Source organism: Sinohyriopsis cumingii, chromosome 7, assembly GCF_028554795.1.
Source record: "Sinohyriopsis cumingii isolate HCF-2022 chromosome 7, ASM2855479v2, whole genome shotgun sequence".
Taxonomy (NCBI): Eukaryota; Metazoa; Mollusca; class Bivalvia; order Unionida; family Unionidae; genus Sinohyriopsis; species Sinohyriopsis cumingii.
The window spans coordinates 81,812,837-81,836,370 of NC_142967.1; the positions used below are offsets into that span (position 1 = coordinate 81,812,837).

The window sequence follows — 23,534 nt, forward strand, 5'->3', positions numbered from 1 at the left end:
CATCTTGAATTCCTGGTCATTGTTGTATGACCTTATTCATATGAGTGCGATCTGAATTTGGGGCTCCAGGTGACTGAGTGGTCTAAAATGTTTGCCTTTACCAATCACTGCCATCTCACCTCTGTCTGCATGGTTTGAGTTTTGGGCTCAGTCAATGTGCGTATCAGAGAATATTCATAAATAACTTCCCTCGGGTCAGTGATTCTTACTGGGGGTTTTCTCTGTTCTTCCTGCACCAGTTATACTGACTGCCACGTATAGCCTATCATGTGCTGAAAAATAGCATTAAACCCACAGCAAAAACAACAACAATCTGAATTTATTTGAGATGTTATTTTTCCAGAAACGGTAAATTTACTCATGGTTTCAAAGTTGCTGGTTTCATTTTTACCAAATTGTAATGCCCCATCTAATTTAATGAAGAATGGGTGGATAGGTAGGACATCAGGTGGTCATCAACATTTCCATGTTAATGAAGAATGGGTGGATGGGTAGGACATCAGGTGGTCATCAACATTTCCATGTTAATGAAGAATGGGTGGATGGGTTAGACATCAGGTGGTCATCAACATTTCCATGTTAATGAAGAATGGGTGGATGGGTAGGACATCAGGTGGTCATCAACATTTCCATGTTAATGAAGAATGGGTGGATGGGTAGGACATCAGGTGGTCATCAACATTTCCATGTTAATGAAGAATGGGTGGATGGGTTAGACATCAGGTGGTCATCAACATTTCCATGTTAATGAAGAATGGGTGGATGGGTAGGACATCAGGTGGTCATCAACATTTCCATGTTAATGCTCTGGAGTCTGCATTGTTAATTTTCAAGCAGATGGTGGTTTGCATTCAATAGCAGTCCATTTCCATCTTAACGTTATGTCCCATTTTCAATCGAAAAGCCCCCCCCCCTTTATATGTTAAGGTAGCAAAACAAAACAGTTTTCAGCTATAGCCAGGGTGCACGTTTTTTTCTTCAGGTGTTCTGCAAATGATATATCCAAGTAAAATCAGAAACTAGCTAGCATTTAAAATTAATATTGATAGAGTTATGTTTGCTACACATCATGATTTTTCCTCATCTGCAACATGTCTTGGAAATCATGTAACCAAGTCTTTTCAAATTTGAATGGAAGTTTTCCTGGACTGCCTTTTTGATACATTAAATTCTTGAGCACATTACACATTCTTTTGACAAAATCTCTTAGCTTTTAAGTTCTGATTTGGGTCCCTTCAGTATATTAGGTTTTAAAATGTAAAATTTGTGTATTGTATAAGATTGTTATGTGTTTGAAGTTAGCAAGAACGATAACAAAAACTTTTTGATTAAATCCATTAAAGATAAAAAGCTTTTGCTTAAACCTTACATCTAAATTCAGTCCTCAGGAACCAAGATGGTTCAGTGTTTAGTGTGCCAAACTTACAAGTGAGAGGTAGCAGTTTTGAATCCTGGCCTGATCAACAGGGTCAGTTGTTGTGTTGTGTCTCCAAGAAAGGTACTAATTGCTCCCATCCATTTCCTCATCATGATAAAGCCAATAATGTGACAGTAGTGCCATTAAAAACTAACCAAGGAAATTTACAAATTCTATAGCATGTTTGTCTTGATTTTCTGTTTTACAAATTATAAAGCGTGCATGCTGTGTTGAAATGGTAATCTGCTTTTCTGACAGAAATATTATGTACAGCTTTTCTGTTCACACTGTCAGCATAAAACCAGTATTCTAGATTTGACTGGGCAGCACTAAGCAATATCATACCTGTAACAGAAAAAGATAATAATTATTTATGTAACAAGGATAACACATTTCAACATGCAGTAATGCTGAACTCCCAGGGACCCTCTAATTGTGAATGTACACTATTTATAGTATATATTCCAATTGCTCTTTCTCTCTCTCTCTCTCTCTCTCTCTCTCTCTCACACACACACACACACACACACACACACAGCAGAGGTTATTTTATGTATTCACAGATGCCAGTGCATATGGTCCAGGCTTGATACTTTAAATTATAAAATTACTTGATTATTTAGTGTCAAGCCAGATTCTTCACATGTTGTATATGCTGTATATATTGTAGATAACAGATGGAAGTCCTCAAGGTAGATTAGTTCTGTAACTAATTGAGTTACCTTTAAATGAAGTCTTTATTATTATATTATTATTATATTTCTATTTCTGTACAGTTTTGTGTTTTCTTTAAGTTCATGCAAATTCTAGCATTACACTCTGGAATAAGCAAGACTACTTTTTATTTTTCCATCCTTGGTTTTGGTTGGGTGAAATTCATTTGAGAACTCAGTCATTTATATTTAGATTTTTTTAAAGTTGATATATAGATCATAGATATAAATCATGCATTAACACAGAATCATAGAATATTGTTTGAGTGAACATAAAGTTACTAACAAGCAAATAAATGCCAGTGTAAAAATGTCATTGACGCATTAATAAGAAGGTTTTTTTGTTAAATAATAGCGCATAATCTTTAGAAGCTCTAATTGCTTTACATTAGACAACACCTAAAACATAAAAAAACATATAATGATATGATTACAAAAACAAACACCATGAAATTAGAAAACATAAAACATGCTGAAAATATTTAAGGTAGGAAACATTTTTAGGTCTTTAAGTTTGTTCTTGCAGTCGAAGTAGGTGAGTTTTAAGAGCACTCTTGAATGGGATCACTGTATCTTTGTGTCTTAGTTCATTGGGCAATTCATTCCACGTTGCTAGGCCCTGGTATGCAAAAGAACCTTGTCCATATGACACTGTTTTCATAGTGGAAATAATGAGTATACAATTGTCAGAAGAGGAGCATAAGTATCTTGCTGGTGTGTACACATGGGTTAGGTTGGATAGGTATGTTGGACTGGAGTATCAAATTTTCTGGTAGGCATACATTCCAAATTTTGGAATTCATTTATAGCCAGCTAGACTAAACCAGCACAATTGGGATTCAGTACTTAGGTAACCTTAAGAAATGTAATCCTTCCTGGAAGAATATGTATGTCTGGCTCTTTGAAAAACACAATCTTTGCAATGTTTTTTTTCCTAATGTTGTGCCAGCTCATGTGTCAGCAGTAGGCAGGAAACCTGGCACAGAATCCCTCCATGGAGTTCTACCTCCAACATGGTTCCTACTGATTATTACAGCAGATGTGGGAACTTGCCAAGAACAAAACCCATTCACCCTAGCACATGTTGCTCCTCTAAAATTCTGTAGTCTTGCTGCTTCCATATCCACTAATCTGCCTTCAGTCTTTTATTGTTATTTTTTTTTCAAGTTAAAGCATTCTGCCTTTTCTCCTGTTACCTATATTTAATTTGTTTTGTTTGTTAGCATTTCTTCCTCCATGATTATATGTTATGTATAAATATATTTTGTAAGTGACCTTAGTCAAAAATCAAGTTCAAATATGTACCTGACTAGGGACATTGATTTTGTAAACAACATAATACATAGCTAATATTTCTCTGTGAGAATTGATTAAATATTAGGATCATTATCAATAGTAGTAAACATGTTTATCTTAATCTGAGACCAGGACATTGGAATTCCCCCATGGAAAAACTTGTTATACCTGATGTTGATTATAATTTTAATTGTAGGCCTTGTCTTGTTGACAACTTAGAATGTTCTAAAAATGAACTTCTGACCCTCTCCTTGTTCTGTTTTTTTTTTTTTGTTTTAGCTTTTTATTTAATGTTGTTTACTTCAGAATTTACTCATTCTTGCCATAACATCTTGAAGTAGTATCAGTGTAATTGTTGTGATAATTTTTTTTTGTATTCAGGTGAAATTTTATTTATTCAAGTTATTGTTCACTAGAAATACAAAGTGCTCATCAATAATATTTTTAGACTGGAACATTAATTTGGAATTATAGTGAATTAAAGCAAGAACATTTTTGGATTATATTATTGTGATACATCAAAAAAGACTCAGCGTATAATCACAATTCAGACACAGGCACATCAACACATTTGGAATACTACTGGAATTCAGTTGAAACTTTATATATTTAGACTTGTAATACAACTTTTAGGACTATTTGGGGATTTAATTCACAATACTGTAAGGGCTTTTTGAATTTTCACTTTGTATTCTATATAAATAAATTATTTGTTGAATTTGACAAAACTTGTTGGTTTTTGCTCTTTTGTGTTACTTTGTTTAAGACCATAGAGTCATAACACTCCTCGTCCGGGTTGATATATGTATGTCTTGTTTTACTGAGAATATATAAACTTTTTATTTACCAACTACAATTTTTGACTAGTTTTGCTGCCACAAGTGATCATCAAAATCAATAATGGTGATAAAAAATGTCAGATTGTAGTTACGTTATTAAAAACAACATATTTGGTGATTGAAACTTTAGAGCAGTGGTTCCCTAATTTGAAAATCATGCCATTCTTATGGCTGACACAGTGGCTGATTTGAAAATCATGCCATTCTTATGGCTGACACAGTGGCTGATTTGAAAATCCTGCCATTCTTTTGGCTGACTGTGGCTGATTTGAAAATCATGCCATTCTTATGGCTGACACAGTGGCTGATTTCAGAAGCATGTTCAAGAATAACTGATGATGTCAATCACCATTTGGAAGAAGAAGAAATGGTCTTATCTTGACTTTATGGAAATTCCTTTTGGAAAGTTGGGTGTCATTCCCTTTGAGGGAATGTGGTTTTTGTTCTTTTCGGCAGTTTTGTTGGGTATAAATTTTTGGCATTCCTCATCAAACTCTCTTTGCAGATCTATCATGATGACAGTTTTGTTTGCTGAAGACTTGTGAGAAATTCAGGTGATTCTGTTAACACATTAAACCCTGGAGGTTTTTGTCATTTTCATCTGAAATTTGAGTAGGAAACACATTTTGAAAGCTATTTCTGATTACATCTGAAAACACAAACTTCCAGGTGATCTTCCAATAAACTACTGCCTAGTTCTGTTAGAAACATTGTTTTTCATTGGCTATTTGGCTCACACATGAGCAGAAGGCAATTTTTTATTTATTTAATTTTTTTGTTGTTGTGCTTAACAGACCCATTATTTTCGTATCGAGACCACTCTTTATTCCAAATGCCCATCTTATCATACATTTTGCAAAGGTTCACCTGTTTGTTTGCAGTTCATACCGGTTTGCCTTAGATTTGAGACCAAAAAAGTCTCAAATACGAACACAAAATCGGATTCTGACCACGTGCGAATTTTGGGTAGGAAAAAATTGGGTCCAAAAAATGAGGTTTTTTCCTCTGTATTTTGTAGTACAACTAGAAATTCCAGATTATTTGGTATCATCTGTCTACCTTTCTATAATAGCACCCACTTTAGTGTATTTTACATGACCTTGACACTACAGATCTCAACTGTAGGCTACTACCTCCTGCCACTTAAATTCGTCACCAGGGGTTGATATGTTAAAAGCTCAATGTTTGAGAGCCAGTACACAGCATGTATTCACTGAACAAGTGATTGCCTAGTTGCAGATGAGGAAAAAGGTACTTTGCATGGACCCGTGTTTCATATGAAACATGTATTTGTTTCTTATGCTGGCATTACCCTGCACCTATAGTTAGTCAGATGTTTTTTTAGAACTTAAATTTACAGTTTGATCTTAATAATTTTGTAAAAGAGATCCACTTATTGATCCAGATAATCCACATTTACTGGAAACCCATAAAGAACTTAATCAGAGATCATTGTTTTCTCTTGCTTTCCAAGAACAGGGGCCCTAAGGAACCCATAAGTTGAATATATGAGAAAATGGGTGGTGAGTCTTCCATATTATTTAATTATTTACTTTGAACTAATCACTTACTTACCATGTTACACAGATTTCATACTTGTATTTCTGAACTGGAATACTGTGGTTCTTAACATAACTTCATATGAGTGCTTTCTTTTACATTTCTGCAGTATTACAGAAATGATGAAATCTCGTTTACATTTTAGCCAAACTGACTTTTAGTTCTATTTGTCGTAGACCAGAAGAGCTTATGGGATGGTCTGTTGTCTGTTGTCATCTACATGTGCACTAGCACAAGTTTGTTATCTCTACAGTTTCTAAACTACTTGGACAGTTGCCTTGAAACGTTACACACACATTCATCCCATGGCTTTTTGGTCCTAATCAAAATGGTACAGCTCAGATATCCAATATGGCTACCACAGCCATAGGCTACTTGGTGCTTATCTGATGTTCAGTACATCTGAGGTGGTAGCCATCTTGAAAACCTTGTTATCACTACTCCACCTGAATAGATGGTCATATCAATAAAAGATTTTCACTAAATATTTATGATGTCTTGTTGTTCCTAAATAAAAATGGTGCCAATGATCTTTAAAATCTTAATATCACAACTCTACTTGAACAGAAAGTCATGTTGACATGGGAATCACAACTCTACTTGAACAGAAAGTCATGTTGATATGGGAATCACAACTCTACTTGAAGAGAAAGTCATGTTGGCATGGGAATCACAACTCTACTTGAACAGAAAGTCATATTGACATGGGAATCACAATTCTACTTGAACAGAATTTCTTTTGACATGGGAACTTTTATTTTGTCTAGTTGTCTTATATGAAAATGGTGCCAATCTGGCATGATCCAATATGGCCACAGTATCCATTTTAAAATCTTGTTTTTGCTGTTCCTCCTGTTTGCAAAATCACATCTTGAATTTAGTATCTCTGCTCTTCTCCAAATTGACGGCCATATCAACATGAGATTTTCACCAATAGACTTATTATAATACCTAGTTGGTCACTACACCCACTGAATGTATGATCTTTAGACAGGGTTTTCCACACGTTCTAAGTGAAAATGTTACTTGATGTACATCCAGTATGGCTGCCATGACAGCTGTCTTCAAAATCTTGCCCTTACTCCCCATGCATGGATGACTTCGAATGATGTCTGCTTTCTCTTAAATGAAAATCGTACCAACCTGAAATTAGAATATTTTGTTGTTGGTGAAGAATATCCAATATGGTTTCAACACTAGACAGATAAAAGGAAGAAATGCTCTTTTTTGAATTTCTGGAGATTCCTTTTGGCCAGTGGAGGGCCAGTCCCTTCAAGGGACTCTTGTATGTATTTGGGGTCAGTATTAGTGTGATAATTCATTTTTTTGTGCATTCCTGACACTTGGTCATTCTGTCTATCACTCCCAGTTCTGATACCAGAGGGATGTTGAGGCTGCCCTATTGTCATTTATTTGCATTTTGTCGTTTTCCTAGCCACCTCTGAATGATAGTATTTCCATAATTTGTACCAAACCATCACTTATTATCACACTTATTATCACCCTTACTTCTTTAAGCAGTCAGCATGAAATCGTTAAATGTTTTTTAAATCTTTAATATGACTAATTTATCTATCAAAGCATGAGGTACAGTAATCATGAATCTAGATCAGTGAGTAACTTTTTGCAAGGTCAAATAATAAAGTGAAGTTTGTTAATAGATTACAGACATGCAAATCATATGGTCAGTTTTTACGACGCCAGTTGTACGCAGTTTATCCCAAATTCATGCCTCATTCTGCTTTTAGCTATACTGGTCATAGACCAAATAAGCTTCTGGGTTGGCCTGTTTTCTATTGTCCATCCGTCTTTGATACAAGTTTGTTATTTACTATTACTTCTAAACTACATGGAGGATTACACACACATTCATCCAATAGTCTACTTGATCCTATATGAAATAGGGGCCACTTGGACATCCATTAAAAAACCAATCTTGTTTAATACTACTGTAGCGGTTGCTACTGGTGGTGTGGTATTATGAGGTTGTACCTTCTTACAAGGTGTCCACTTTATTTGGCTATCGTTATCTAGAACATGATTACCCATGGTATTGTTGCCCAAATCGAGTAAATATTAAAATAAAGTGTGAAACTTACAGATGGAATAAACAGAGATCTGAGCAGATATATAGAACAGAATGACACGAGCCCCAATGCATAGAAAAATAATTTAATCAGTTACATAAACAATTAGTCATTGCCTTGTACAACTTCATAACCTGCTTAATCCAGTCCACTCTGACTTCACTGTGGTGGTTGTTCTAGGTTCATTTGCTTTTTCCCTTTTTCAACCTGTCTACTGTCTCGCCTCTTTTCGGCTCTCAAACTTTGTGTGGGTAGGTGGATACATAAGTAGATACTTCTGTGGATACGTTCGTGGATATCTCAATGAATACGTCCGTAGAGCTATTTCCCCTTACAAAATAAACAGAGACAACCTTAATATTCTGTCAGTTGTCCTACTGGGAACAGATCATTACTCCCCTTTCGTCATATCAAATACCGTTCTATCGGAATTCGAACAGACCACAGGCTATCTGGTCAAGCTAAACATGGCAGACCAGAAACAAACCTAGTTTCACAAGATTGATGTACTTTTTCCTGATGGTATTTCATCACTGATTCCCATTATCATTACACGAGACATAATGGTTCCATTCTCATCTCAGTTACACGAATGAATGAAATTCATTACATGGCTTAACTACGTTATTTTCCAAACAACAGATCTGAAAAATTTCAAATCTGACAGTTCCAATATAAAATCAAAAGTTAACCATCCCTTTCTAGTCGTGTAACAGTTAAGTAAACGAATGCGTAATTAAGAATCACTTCCTCTCCTGACACAGACATTAGAGATCATTGCAGTATAGCTATTTAACAAGCACCTGTCCCCTAAAATCTAATTGTTCTCTGGCCCAAATTAATGTGCTCGTTATAGATCGACAGAAATTTGCATCCTTACAGCTACTCTTCCTTGATGGATGGTTGTATTAACATAGGGTTTTTACCAGATGACTGCTTATGGTGACTAGTTGGTTAAAAATTAAAATGTGGTCATTTGAAAATATTGTTATGGTTATTGCTCCTAAATGGAAAGTAATATTAACATGGGTTTTCGTTACAAGACTTCTTATGATTTCTACTTAGTCCTAAATGAAAATGTTGCTGATCTGAATTCCAATATGGCTGTCATGGCAACCAGCTTGAAAATATTGTTATCACTACTTCTTCGAGATGTGTGGTCAAGAAAATGGTGCAAATCTGACTTCCAACATTGCCACCATAGTAGCCATTACATTCTAAAAACGTTACTGAATTAGTTGGTACTTAATGCATACATGACCGATATGACTTTTACTATATTAAGTCCATACTATAGACTTCAAGCATGCGAGTCCAAATCCCAAGATCAGGTCACTCAAGTACATCTACTATGCCATTGGGCAAAACGCTTTATTTTCAGTTGCCTTAGCACTTAATAACCTACTAGTAGTGTTCATATGCTGTAAAACTCCATACTCCAAATGTCACTGTTAATAACACTGAAACATATTAGATATTTATAAATGTAATAGACCAAAATATCACTTTCATCAGTTGATACAATTTATGATTTTAGAGGAAGCTTCAAAGACTATATGTTGGTCACATGATAGATTGAAGAAGTGTTTGAAGTTGTATTTATGAAGAAAATTTCAAGTTCAGTAAATAAAACAGTTGTGATTTTCACATTTTTACATTCTTGCTGCTAAGATAGAAAACAATTTTGTTACAGATGGTAGTTCGAATGATATGGCATTAATAATCGATTTACACAGAAATTGTTTGCAGTGAGAGTTTAAACTGGGACATTGCAGGAGTGTTGCATTTACAACTTAATTAAGCTGCTTTGCCTGAGAATTGGATTTCAAGTGATACAATAATTTGCTTTGATCTCAATACACCGATTGAATTCTAAGTATATGTTGGCTGTAATGTCAGTTAGAATAACATGGTAATGGTTTTCCAATAGAGATGGAGACAGATGAGTGACAGAATTTCAGAGCGATTTTCTTTAAATTTGTTCAGTAGTGAACAGTAGGAAAGGGATGATGAAGGTCAGTTTGAATCTTATTCAATCTCCAATAGATTCTTTAAACTTTTGTTGATATGCATTTAGCAATAATTTACTTGCAGTTCATTGAGTAACTGTATGGCATGATACATTGTGATCTCTTGAACAATCAACTTATGACTAAGTGTTTCTTATATTCCCACTTTCTTCAAAGATGGGAATCACACATGTAATGAGATATAAGAGAAGCCAGAATTGATATATCTTGAAATTAAATAACCTTTAAAGGATTGTTATAAATTTTCAAAATTTTCACTTTGCTTTTGTTTTTTCTGTTTGACTCAAAATATTGAAAAATGTTGAAGATAAGCTTGTGTTCAGTTTAAAAAAAGGCTGAAAATTGCATTTAAAGATAGTCAGACTTTTTATGTACAGAGGGCTTTCCTCATTTAAAAATAGACCTTGATGATGTGTAATAGTCACGCAAAAAATAAATTGGTAATCTAAAGTGCAACTGGTATGAGAGTAGATGTTCATGCTTTCACATTAATTTATGTGATTATTAAAGGCTATACTGCTGTTGCCGATGGGATGCAAGAGTTTTAAGACATTGCAATGTATTCTCCTTGAAGAAAAGCAGTTTTTATACACAGTTTTAAAGCAGTCGATTAAGCAAGTAGTTTCATGTGTATTGGGATCATGGGAGTCTTCTCAAAGTGATACATGTACCGATTGAGTGTTTACATTGTCACATCTCTCTCAAAAAACAAAGGATGAGCTCTCTATCTGTTTACCATTGGTAAACCCATACTGATTCCATGTTCACCCATTGTGAAAGTCTAATGGGAATAAGTGATGGTGTATAAGAGTTTTACCATCGACATTTGTGGCAGTTGGACCAACACAAATAGATGGGCAAAGTAGACACCTGTTTAGGTCAAAAAAATTTCTTTTTATCTTATTGCACTGTTTTTAAAATTATGGAAGGTAGGTGGGTTTTTTAAAACATTATATATATATATATATATATATATATATATATATATATATATATATATATATATATATATATACTAAGCAATTCTTGTACTGGGCTAAACCAGCTTAATTAGATTATATCAATCAATTTCAGGAATTTTTTTTTTTTTTTAAACACCCCACACCAATCCCCTTGGGAGGGGGAGTACTGGGTTTGGCAACAAAAATGCAGGGATGGTCAGCCAACTAAGGGCATACCGGGGGGAGGGGGACATATTTACATGAAGGTATATAAGGAAATAACTGTTGAATTCATTTCAAGAAATGAATTTTGGGGGATTAATGAAACATAATTTTCAAAAAATGTTGTTGTAGGGTTTAATGCCATTTTTCAGCACATGATAGGCCATACATGGCGGCCAGTATTAATGGTGGAGGAAGAACCTGGGAAAACACTGGAAAGAACCACTGACCCACGAGAAGCTACTGGCAAGCTTTCTCACATACCCACATTAGCAAAAAACGTTAAACTCTTGTAAAGTTTCTGTGACTTCAAAAGTTCATGTAGACAAACTATAAATGAATAATGTATGATGTTACATGTCATGTCTTACTTTCTATAAAGCTGTGGAACACTCACATTCTTAGCCTATTTCATAAATGTGAAGAGTTCTTTGGAACAAAAATTTGTGTCATATTGAACTTATGGATAGTTATTTTCAAAATGAAATCTTAAGAAAAGCAGCATGTCTGCATGCTTTTCCTTTGTATGCATTATTAATCCCATACCTGTAGCTGCATGTAAAGAAAATGGATGACAATGATTCCACTTCAAAGGTGGCTAATATGTACATACATACAAATCATCCAGGCTTTAAGTAATGGAGTACCACACAACACAGTATGTGCCATTCATTTGCCTTTTTCCCTATCAATGACTTTGATCTTAGAGCTACAAACCTGCCCACTGCATGATACAATGTGTACTAGATAAAATGTAATGGTTAAATTTGTGCTGGCCTATGTAAAAGGCTAGTGACTTCTTTTGACCTTATCCTGGGGGCAGATTTTATGGCTGAATTCATCATGTCCAGATATATCATAGCCTAAAGTTGCATGAAAATATTTTGATAAAACAAATGTTATACCAGCACATGGACAGAGATCACTGATTTATATTTCTCTGGCTGTGGCCTTAACCTATGGTCTCTCTAATTATGTTATATAAGTGGCTGAGGTTTCATTAAATATCTCGTTACATATATCTGATTGAATTTATATTTATTTAAATTTTATGGTTTGTCAGCTTTAAATTTTTTAAATTCTAATACATGCTATTATAATATAATCTTTTTTACGTGATTGGACATTTTTTCCAGAAAATAGTTTGACCTTGACTGCTCATTTGTAAACACTTAAAGCTGACCTAGTTCCCGACCTTAATTCAAAATTAGTAACAGCTACGTGAACAAGTTTTTTTTAAATATTATTTATTTTTATTGTGGGAATAATAAGAGTGAAATTGAGTCTGTATTGGGTATGTGACCCTAGACTTGTGAATAGTTTTATTGAAGTATATATTCTTAGAGTAAAATGGTTAGCTTTTGTCAGGGCCATGTTGAGAGTACGTGATGTAAACATGATCTCGTGACCTTCATACAGGTACCTATTCTGCATCTCAAAATTACTGTATAACCATTGTTTTAGAGAAATAATCTCAGTCTGGGCTTAAAAACACTTGATGTCGTTTTCTTCATTTGTGACCAGTTTTCAAGATATATGTTAATTTTTCTTCAGATTATTTGGATTCTAAAAGATTAATTTATTTCTCTGGAAATATTTGAGTGCTCATACAGAATTTCTGAACAAAGACATTTATTAAAAATTTTATTTGGATTTCCAACACCGGAGTGTTTTTTCTTGTGTTCCAACAGCACTATACTGAATATAGTATACATTATCGCCTTCCATTTTGGATTTTTTGTTGGAACTTGAACTTGAATTCATTAGAACATTTTAGTACTAGGACTTCTTAATTTTAAATCTGGGATTATTCTTGGATTATTTTTGGATTTGATTCTTAAAACCGTAAGTTCTTTTCCTCATTTGTACATTGTTTTTCCAGGGAAATGATTTGTTTAATTTTACAAAGCTTGTTGTCTTCACATATTCTTTGTTACTGTTTATGAGAACCTAAACATGTACTGGACAAGCAAATGCGAACAGAATGATGGATGAATTTAGCTATATCCCAACATAAACGTGGCTGTAAAAATGTATCAATATTCATATCATGATTTAACAGGACATTCTTGCCTTAACCTCAAGAAATGATATAGAACATGATATGTAACTCACTCTCTGTATTAGCATACATACATTCTTCCTAATATCTACAGCGTGGACAAAAAAAATGAATACTTTAACATTTAAGATAGAACCATAAAAGTGGTATATGATATCACTGTCATGACATCTCACATAAGTAACCTTGAAATGACTGTGTCCTTAACTTTGTAGACAGGATTTTGATAGTTGTACAAGACATATAATTTTAAATATTTTATTTTGATTACTTATATGCCATCTGAAGTACAGCCCAACCATTAAACATGACATTGACCTTTAAGACTGGATCATAAACATGTGTTACATGACTTGACCTTGGGTCGTAATGCATAAATAGACCATCTCACTATCACATTGAATTTAAGAGCTTAAGCCATGACACAAAAATAGATAATGTTGATCTATGATCAGAAAAGATTGATGAAAATATGAAGAAAAATAAATGACAAATTCAGAAGTTATGAGTTAAAGGAAGTTTATTTAAACTGCTTTCAGTGTCCATAGAGTTACAATCCTAAATAAAAAGTAAGCTGCATGTGACTTTGATCTTGCTGATAGGACAGCTATTGATACACATGATGGGTACCTACATACAGGGGGAAACATTTTATTTCATGATCATTAATAGCATCTTCAGGATGAGGGTTCAGATACACAATGAGGCCAGGCATTACAGATAGGTCCATGAAAGTTCCAAGTGACAGTAATGATGTACTGCTATACATAGTTTTATGTCTATTACTGCTTTTGAAAGTTTGCAAGTTACTGGTCGAAACAAATGCCCTCCCAAGTTGCACCACTTGCCAAACAAGTTGCAATGCATCAAAAACATGTCTATGAATCATCTGTAAAAGACATCAAAAAGATACTAGACAAAACCAAAAATGAATAAACAATAGCAAAATTTGAAAATGTATCAGCTCCCAAGTTTGATATAGATGTTCCTTGGAAGACTAATCAAAGTGTCCGAGATTTTCTACCACTGTTTTATTTAACTCTGCCATTTTAAACTCAGTTGGATGGGTCATATTGTTATTGAAGCATTACTTGCACTTGTTGGAAACAAAGCTTCTTCGACACCAACACCACAAACACGTGTTGGTTTTACATTGTCACTTAGTAGGCTTAACAAAATGTCTGTTAATGGACACTACTCAACCAGACATACCACTGACATGGATCTGGGTGAGCAGGTTTACCACCAAAGCAGATTTGACCAAGTTTACCAGCTGTTGTTGTTGGCGTTGACTCAGGTGTGTGATTTTTGAAGATCAAACTGCAAAATTGTGAACATCCAGTGTGGACATTCCAGATATTATGTATTACAAAGCTGTGAGGTACTTTTGCAAAGAACCTAGCTGAAATAACATCCAGTGTGGACATTCCAGATATTTTGTATTACAAAGCTGTGAGGTACATTTGCAAAGAACCTTGCTGAAATAACATCCAGTGTGGACATTCCAGATATTTTGTATTACAAAGCTGTGAGGTACTTTTGCAAAGAACCTGGCTGAAACAATATCCAGTGTGGACATTCCAGATATTTTGTATTACAAAGCTGTGAGGTACTTTTGCAAAGAACCTAGCTGAAATAACATCCAGTGTGGACATTCCAGATATTTTGTATTACAAAGCTGTGAGGTACATTTGCAAAGAACCTTGCTGAAATAACATCCAGTGTGGACATTTCAGATATTTTGTATTACAAAGCTGTGAGGTACTTTTGCAAAGAACCTAGCTGAAATAACTGAAAATGTGGCATTCAGATACTCTGGTACATTGATTGTGTTGATCAAAGAATATGTCAGTACTGCCAATGATAGGATGGAACAAAACATGGATGAATAGATTGCAAATGTGTCCCCACTGCCATGCATTATAACTTTGTGGACTACAGTTTGATGTATATTAACTAGCTAATAATAATAATAATAATAATAATAATGATGACTTTATTTGAAAAAGAAACTCATTCGGTCAGCAGACAAATCTTCTATGAGGCCTTCTACACTTACATCATGTGCTGCTTTCAGCTCTTGTTACACATAAGCAGGACCATGTTAGAATTGAACAGCCTGCTTAATGGATGTATTGTGCCATTTTTACAGTACTCATGTTACACATAAGCAGGGCCATATTAGAATTTAACAAACAGCCTGCTTAATGGATGTATTGTGCCATTTTTACAGTTCTCTTGTTACACAAAAACAGGGCCTCATTAGAATTTAGCAAACAGCCTGCTTAATGGATGTATTGTGCAATTTTTACAGTTCTCTTGTTACACAAAAACAGGGTCTCATTAGAATTTAACAAACAGCCTGCTTAATGGATGTATTGTGCCATTTTCACAGTTCTCTTGTTACACATAAGCAGGGCCATATTATAATTTAACAAACAGTCTGCTTGATGTATGTACTGAGCCATTTTTACAGTACTCTTGTTATATGTAAGCAGGACCATCTGCTTAATGGATGTATTGTGTCATTTTTACAGTGCTCTTGTTACACCTAAGCAGGACCATCTGCTTGATGGATGTATTGTGCCATTTTTACAGTACTCATGTTACACCTAAGCAGGGCCATATTATAATTTAACAAACAGTCTGCTTGATGTATGTACTGAGCCATTTTTACAGTTCTCCTGTTATATGTAAGCAGGACCATCTGCTTAATGGATGTATTGTGTCATTTTTACAGTGCTCTTGTTACACATAAGCAGGACCATCTGCTTAATGGATGTATTGTGCCATTTTTACAGTGCTCTTGTTACACCTAAGCAGGGCCATATTATAATTTAACAAACAGTCTGCTTGATGTATGTACTGAGCCATTTTTACAGTACTCTTGTTATATGTAAGCAGGACCATCTGCTTAATGGATGTATTGTGCCATTTTTACAGTACTCATGTTACACATAAGCATGCATTTATTAGAATTGAACAATTTGCTTCATGGATGCACTGTGCCATTTTTACAGAACTTTTGATATTCATAAGCAGGACCATATTGGAATTGAACAGCCTGCTTGATGGATGTTTTGTGTCATTTTTACAGTACTCTTGTTACACATATGCAGGACCATCTGCTTAATGGATGTATTGTGCCATTTTTACAGTACTCGTGTTACTCATAAGCAGGACCATATTAGAACTGAATAGCCTGCTTGATCGATGTATTGTTTCATTTTTACAGTACTCTTGTTACTCATAAGCAGGACCATCTGCTTAATGGATGTATTGTGTCGTTTTCACAGTACTCTTGTTACACATATGCAGGACCATCTGCTTAATGGATGTATTGTGTCATTTTCACAGTACTCTTGTTACACATATGCAGGACCATCTGCTTAATGGATGTATTGTACCATTTTTAATGTACTCATGTTACTCATAAGCAGGACTGTATTAGAATTGAATAGCCTGCTTGATGGATGTATTTTGCTAAATTTACAATACTCTTGTTACTCATAAGCAGGACCATATGCGTAATAGATGTTTTGTGCCATTTTGACAGTACTCTTGTTACTCATAAGCAGGACCATATTAGAATTGAACAGCCTGCTTGATGGATGTGTTGTGCCATTTTTACAGTTCTCATAAGCAGGACTACCTGCTTAATGGATGTTTTGTGTCATTTTTACAGTACTCTTGTTACACATAAGCAGGACCATATTGGAATTGAACTGCCTGCTTGATGAATGTATTGTGCCATTTTTACAGTATTCTTGTTACTCATCAGCAGGGCTATCTGTATGATGGATGTATTGTTTCATTTTTACAGTATTCTTGTTACACATAAGCAGGATCATATTATAATTGAATAGACTGGATGATGGATGTATTGTTTCATTTTTACAGTTTTCTTTTACTCATAAGTTGGACCATCTGCTTGATGGATGTGTCATGCCATTTTTATAGTTCAATTGTTACACATAAGCAGGACCATATTAGAATTGAACAGCCTGCTTGGTGGATGTATTGTTTCATTTTTACAGTAATCTTGTTACTCATAAGCAGGACCATCTGCATGATGGATGTATTGTTTCATTTTTACAGTATTCTTGTTACTCATAAGTTGGACCATCTGTTTGATGGCTGTATTGTGCCATTTTTACAGTGCTTGTTACACATAAGCAGGACCATATTAGAATTGAACAGCCTGCTTGATGGATGTATTGTGCCATTTTTACAGTACTCATAAGCAGGACCACCTGCTTGATGGATGTGTTGTGCCATTTTTACAGGGTTTGTTACTCATAATCAGGACCATATTAGAATTGAACAGCCTACTTGACAGTACTCTTGTTACACATAAGCAGGACCATATTGCAGTTGAACAGCCTGCTTGATGGATGTTTTGTGGCATTTTTACAGTACTCTTGTTACACATAAGCAGGGCCATATTGGAATTGAGCAGCGTGGATGATGAATGTATTGTTTCATTTTTACAGTATTCTTGTTACTTTTAAGCAGGACCATTTGCTTGATGGATGTATTGTGTCATTTTTATAGTACTCTTGTTACTCATAAGCAGGATCATATGCGTAATGGATGTATTGTGCCATTTTTACAGTACTCTTGTTACTCATAAGCAGGATCATATGCGTAATGGATGTATTGTGTAATTTTTACAGTACTCTTGTTACACATAAGCAGGGCCATATTGGAATTGAGCAGCGTGGATGATGGATGTATTGTTTCATTTTTACAGTATTCTTGTTACTTTTAAGCAGGACCATTTGCTTGATGGATGTATTGTGTCATTTTTATAGTACTCTTGTTACTCATAAGCAGGATCATATGCGTAATGGATGTATTGTGCCATTTTTACAGTACTCTTGTTACTCATAAGCAGGATCATATGCGTAATGGATGTATTGTGTAATTTTTACAGTACTCTTGTTACACATAATCAGGACCATATTGGAATTGAACAGCCAGCTTGATGGATGTTTTGTGTCATTTTTACAGTACTCTTGTTACACATATGCAGGACCATCTGCTTAATGGATGTATTGTGCCATTTTTACAGTACTCGTGTTACTCATAAGCAGGACCATATTAGAACTGAATAGCCTGCTTGATCGATGTATTGTTTCATTTTTACAGTACTCTTTTTACTCATAAGCAGGACCATCTGCTTAATGGATGTATTGTGTCGTTTTCACAGTACTCTTGTTACACATATGCAGGACCATCTGCTTAATGGATGTATTGTGTCACTTTCACAGTACTCTTGTTATACATATGCAGGACCGTCTGCTTAATGGATGTATTGTACCATTTTTAATGTACTCATGTTACTCATAAGCAGGACTGTATTAGAATTGAATAGCCTGCTTGATGGATGTATTTTGCTAAATTTACAATACTCTTGTTACTCATAAGCAGGACCATATGCGTAATAGATGTTTTGTGCCATTTTGACAGTACTCTTGTTACTCATAAGCAGGACCATATTAGAATTGAACAGCCTGCTTGATGGATGTGTTGTGCCATTTTTACAGTTCTCATAAGCAGGACCACCTGCTTAATGGATGTTTTGTGTCATTTTTACAGTACTCTTGTTACACATAAGCAGGACCATATTGGAATTGAACTGCCTGCTTGATGAATGTATTGTGCCATTTTTACAGTATTCTTGTTACTCATCAGCAGGGCTATCTGTATGATGGATGTATTGTTTCATTTTTACAGTATTCTTGTTACACATAAGCAGGATCATATTATAATTGAATAGACTGGATGATGGATGTATTGTTTCATTTTTACAGTTTTCTTTTACTCATAAGTTGGACCATCTGCTTGATGGATGTGTCATGCCATTTTTATAGTTCAATTGTTACACATAAGCAGGACCATATTAGAATTGAACAGCCTGCTTGGTGGATGTATTGTTTCATTTTTACAGTAATCTTGTTACTCATAAGCAGGACCATCTGCATGATGGATGTATTGTTTCATTTTTACAGTATTCTTGTTACTCATAAGTTGGACCATCTGTTTGATGGCTGTATTGTGCCATTTTTACAGTGCTTGTTACACATAAGCAGGACCATATTAGAATTGAACAGCCTGCTTGATGGATGTATTGTGCCATTTTTACAGTATTCATAAGCAGGACCACCTGCTTGATGGATGTGTTGTGCCATTTTTACAGGGTTTGTTACTCATAATCAGGACCATATTAGAATTGAACAGCCTACTTGACAGTACTCTTGTTACACATAAGCAGGACCATATTGCAGTTGAACAGCCTGCTTGATGGATGTTTTGTGGCATTTTTACAGTACTCTTGTTACACATAAGCAGGGCCATATTGGAATTGAGCAGCGTGGATGATGGATGTATTGTTTCATTTTTACAGTATTCTTGTTACTTTTAAGCAGGACCATTTTCTTGATGGATGTATTGTGTCATTTTTATAGTACTCTTGTTACTCATAAGCAGGATCATATGCGTAATGGATGTATTGTGCCATTTTTACAGTACTCTTGTTACTCATAAGCAGGATCATATGCGTAATGGATGTATTGTGTAATTTTTACAGTACTCTTGTTACACATAAGCAGGACCATATTGCAGTTGAACAGCCTGCTTGATGGATGTTTTGTGGCATTTTTACAGTACTCTTGTTACACATAAGCAGGACCATATTGGAATTGAGCAGCCTGGATGATGGATGTATTGTTTCATTTTTACAGTATTCTTGTTACTCTTAAGCAGGACCATTTGCTTGATGGATGTATTGTGTCATTTTTATAGTACTCTTGTTACTCATAAGCAAGATCATATGCGTAATGGATGTATTGTGTAATTTTTACAGTACTCTTGTTACACATAAGCAGGACCATATTAGAATTGAAGGGCCTGCTTGATGGATGTATTGTGTCATTTTTACAGTCCACTTGTTACTCATAAGCAAACCTATGTTGGAAGCATATGGTGCTTGATGGGTATATCATGCCCTTGCAGTAATGTGTTACTTATCTGTAGAATAATGATGTAAGTAATAGGTGGACTTCATGGATGTATCATGCCATTCCAGTACTCTTGTTGATGTTAGGCTGAACCAAGTTTTGAAAATCAACAGCCAGCTTATGAGTATGTGGAGATTCTGACTACATAAGAAAAAGAAAAATATTTTTTTTTAAATTAAATAATTGTAGGATGTATTTTCATATTCTGAAATTAACCTAACTTTTAATTTACTGATAAAAAATTGACATCACAAGTTAGTCAGACATTAATCATCATCAGAAACACATACTTCCAACAAAATTTATTCTTAATACAAATATATGATCAGCCATCTCATCTGAAGCAGGAACCTGTAGAAAGAGGATAAGGAATCCAAATTCTAGAAAACAATAGTGGTGGTGGTTTATTTATGTATAACAGTAACTACTTAGGCCTTATTTATTATTTACTATTCAGTGTTATTAAAAACATCAAATGAACTGGCTTGTTAGATGTACTAGTTCAGTGTTCAACAACACACCAACACACTAAGGTTTCATATTCAGTGATTATTAAAGAATTATAGCAGTAATTAATTAAGACACTTGTAAATATAATAGAATAGTCAGTATAGTCTACAAATATATTGCTCCCACTTTATAATACTATTCATTGTAGCTACAGAAGTAATCTGTGTTACGGGGGGGGGGGGGGGGGGGGCCTTATACTGAAGGATGTTCTAGTAAGGCCATGTCCTAACAGTAGTAAACCACAAGTATAGAGTATGTTCTAGCAAGGCTATGTCCTAACAGTAGTAAACCACAACTACAGAGTATGTTCTAGCAAGGCTATGTCCTAACAGTAGTTAACCACAACTACAGAGTATGTTCTAGCAAGGCCATGTCCTAACAGTAGTAAACCACAACTATAGAGGAGGTTCTCTCAAGGCCATGTCCTAACAGTAGTAAACCACAACTACAGAGTATGTTCTAGCAAGGCCATGTCCTAACAGTAGTAAACCACAACTACAGAGTATGTTCTAGCAAGGCTATGTCCTAACAGTAGTAAACCACAACTACAGAGTATGTTCTAGCAAGGCCATGTCCTAACAGTAGTAAACCACAACTATAGAGGAGGTTCTCTCAAGGCCATGTCCTAACAGTAGTAAACCACAACTACAGAGTATGTTCTAGCAAGGCCATGTCCTAACAGTAGTAAACCACAACTATAGAGGATGTTCCAGCAAGGCCATGTCCTAACAGTAGTAAACCACAACTATAGAGTATGTTCTAGCAAGGCCATGTCCTAACAGTAGTAAACCACAACTACAGAGTATGTTCTAGCAAGGCCATGTCCTAACAGTAGTAAACCACAACTAGATAGGATGTTCCAGCATGGCCATGTCCTAACAGTAGTAAACCACAACTATAGAGGATGTTCTAGCAAGGCCATGTCCTAACAGTAGTAAACCACAACTATAGAGGAGGTTCTCTCAAGGCCATGTCCTAACAGTAGTAAACCACAACTATGGAGTATGTTCTAGCAAGGCCATGTCCTAACAGTAGTAAACCACAACTATAGAGTATGTTCTAGCAAGGCCATGTCCTAACAGTAGTAAACCACAGCTATAGAGTATGTTCTAGCAAGGCCATGTCCTAACAGTAGTAAACCACAACTATGGAGTATGTTCCAGCAAGGCCATGTCCTAACAGTAGTAAACCACAACTATGGAATATTCAATGATGTGGAATCTCATTATGATTACTTCTCATAAACCAATAACTAAATTGAATTAAATTAGATAGCAATTATAAAAGAAAGTTTATTCTGTTTAATGGGATCCATGATTAACTTGCATTATGCAAGGGGAAGTAGTATAGTGAAGGGTCATTGTCTCTAGACCAGAGGTGGGCAAACTTTCCAGTGCAAGTGCCGCAAACACAAATTTTCACCTTGTTGCAGGCCACATAGTTCATTAAGTAAAATAATTATTGAAATAGCAAAAACAAAAGGTTTTTCTAAATAACATCTAATTAATTTTCAGTTATTAATATGTTGTTAATATTTGAAAACTTAAATTTCAAAAGAAGCACATTTATTTGATAAACAGAGTAACATAAACAGAGTCAGTGCGAATGATGACTTGTTCCTAGGCCGCATGAAAACCCTTTACAGGCCGAATGAAAACCCTTGGTGGGCCGCATGCGGCCCGCAGGCTGTAGTTTGCCCACCCCTGCTCTAGACTAACTTTTTTTCATTCCACCTATATCAGTCTGTCTATAATTAATATATTAATAAATTTTAATGATTCTGTATATAATTATTATACCATATTGAGAAATTAATAACCATAAATACTTTTGTGCATTTATAATAGCATTGTATTCATTACGCAGATAATCAGTGTTTATATAATATTAAAGGTGCATGATGGTAACAGGGGAGCTGATTACTGTATTTTCTGAATGTCTTCTGACACTGTTTATGGACACAAAAATGTTATTGCCTAAATAATTTGTTCATTTCTTATAATTTTCAGACATTGTTTTAAAAAGAATTTTTAAGAGGCACTGACATTTTCAGTCAAAATCACGGTTCTTTGATGCAGAGACAAGAGGGACAGACTAAGATCATTTTCAGAAAATGGAAGTAGTAGGCAGAATCTTTATACACCTCAGAAATGTCTGCTAACTTTTGTTTCACCCTATACTCTATGGAGGGTCCCAGCTCAGAAATGTCTGCTAACTTTTGTTTCACCCTATACTATATGGAGGGTCACAGCTCAGAAATGTCTGCTAACTTTTGTTTCACCCTATACTCTATGGAGGGTCCCAGCTAGTCTAAGGTGGTGAGCCTTCACAGATCACTCACATATCTTACCTCTGTCTGCAGGAGTTCAAATCTTGACTCAACCAATGTGGGTATGTAAGAAAGATTGCCAGTAATGTCCTGTGGGCTGGTGGTAGTTCCTCTACCAAATAATCTGAAGCATATCATGTGCTGAAAAATGGTGTTAAACCCCCCACAAAAAACGTAGACCAAACTGTAAACTTTGTACCTCCCAGCTGTGCATTTAGCTGGTCAGTCATGTGGGACATACATACATACATGCATACATACATACATACATACATACATACATACATCTGAGTGATGTAAATTCTCAGCCTGTGTCAGTGTCTCCTAATGCATCTTGCAAAATCTTCACGTAGGTTCAGATTAGAATGCATTTTATATCAGTGTAACCTCAGGAGTATGTTATAATAGTTTGTGCTGTGATGTACTCTAGTTTCACATTCTGATAGCTGTGGTGAGGTATTTACAAGGATTTATCAGGGGACTAGATTCTACTTCATAACGAATGG

At 35.1% G+C, this 23,534-nt stretch overlaps 1 long non-coding RNA gene across 2 annotated transcripts in view; it reads left to right on the forward strand.

Annotated features, from left to right (window-relative positions):
* The window catches only part of LOC149795626 (uncharacterized), a 243,489-nt gene that overhangs the window by 58,536 nt on the left and 161,419 nt on the right, over positions 1-23,534 (forward strand). The window contains exon 1 of one of the 2 annotated variants that reach the window (XR_016422369.1): positions 23,334-23,534. The exons of the other annotated variant lie outside the window; for it this stretch is intronic. This is a non-coding gene — a long non-coding RNA (uncharacterized LOC149795626). Of the gene's footprint in view, positions 1-23,333 lie in introns of those variants that run through there. 2 annotated transcript variants of the gene reach the window in all.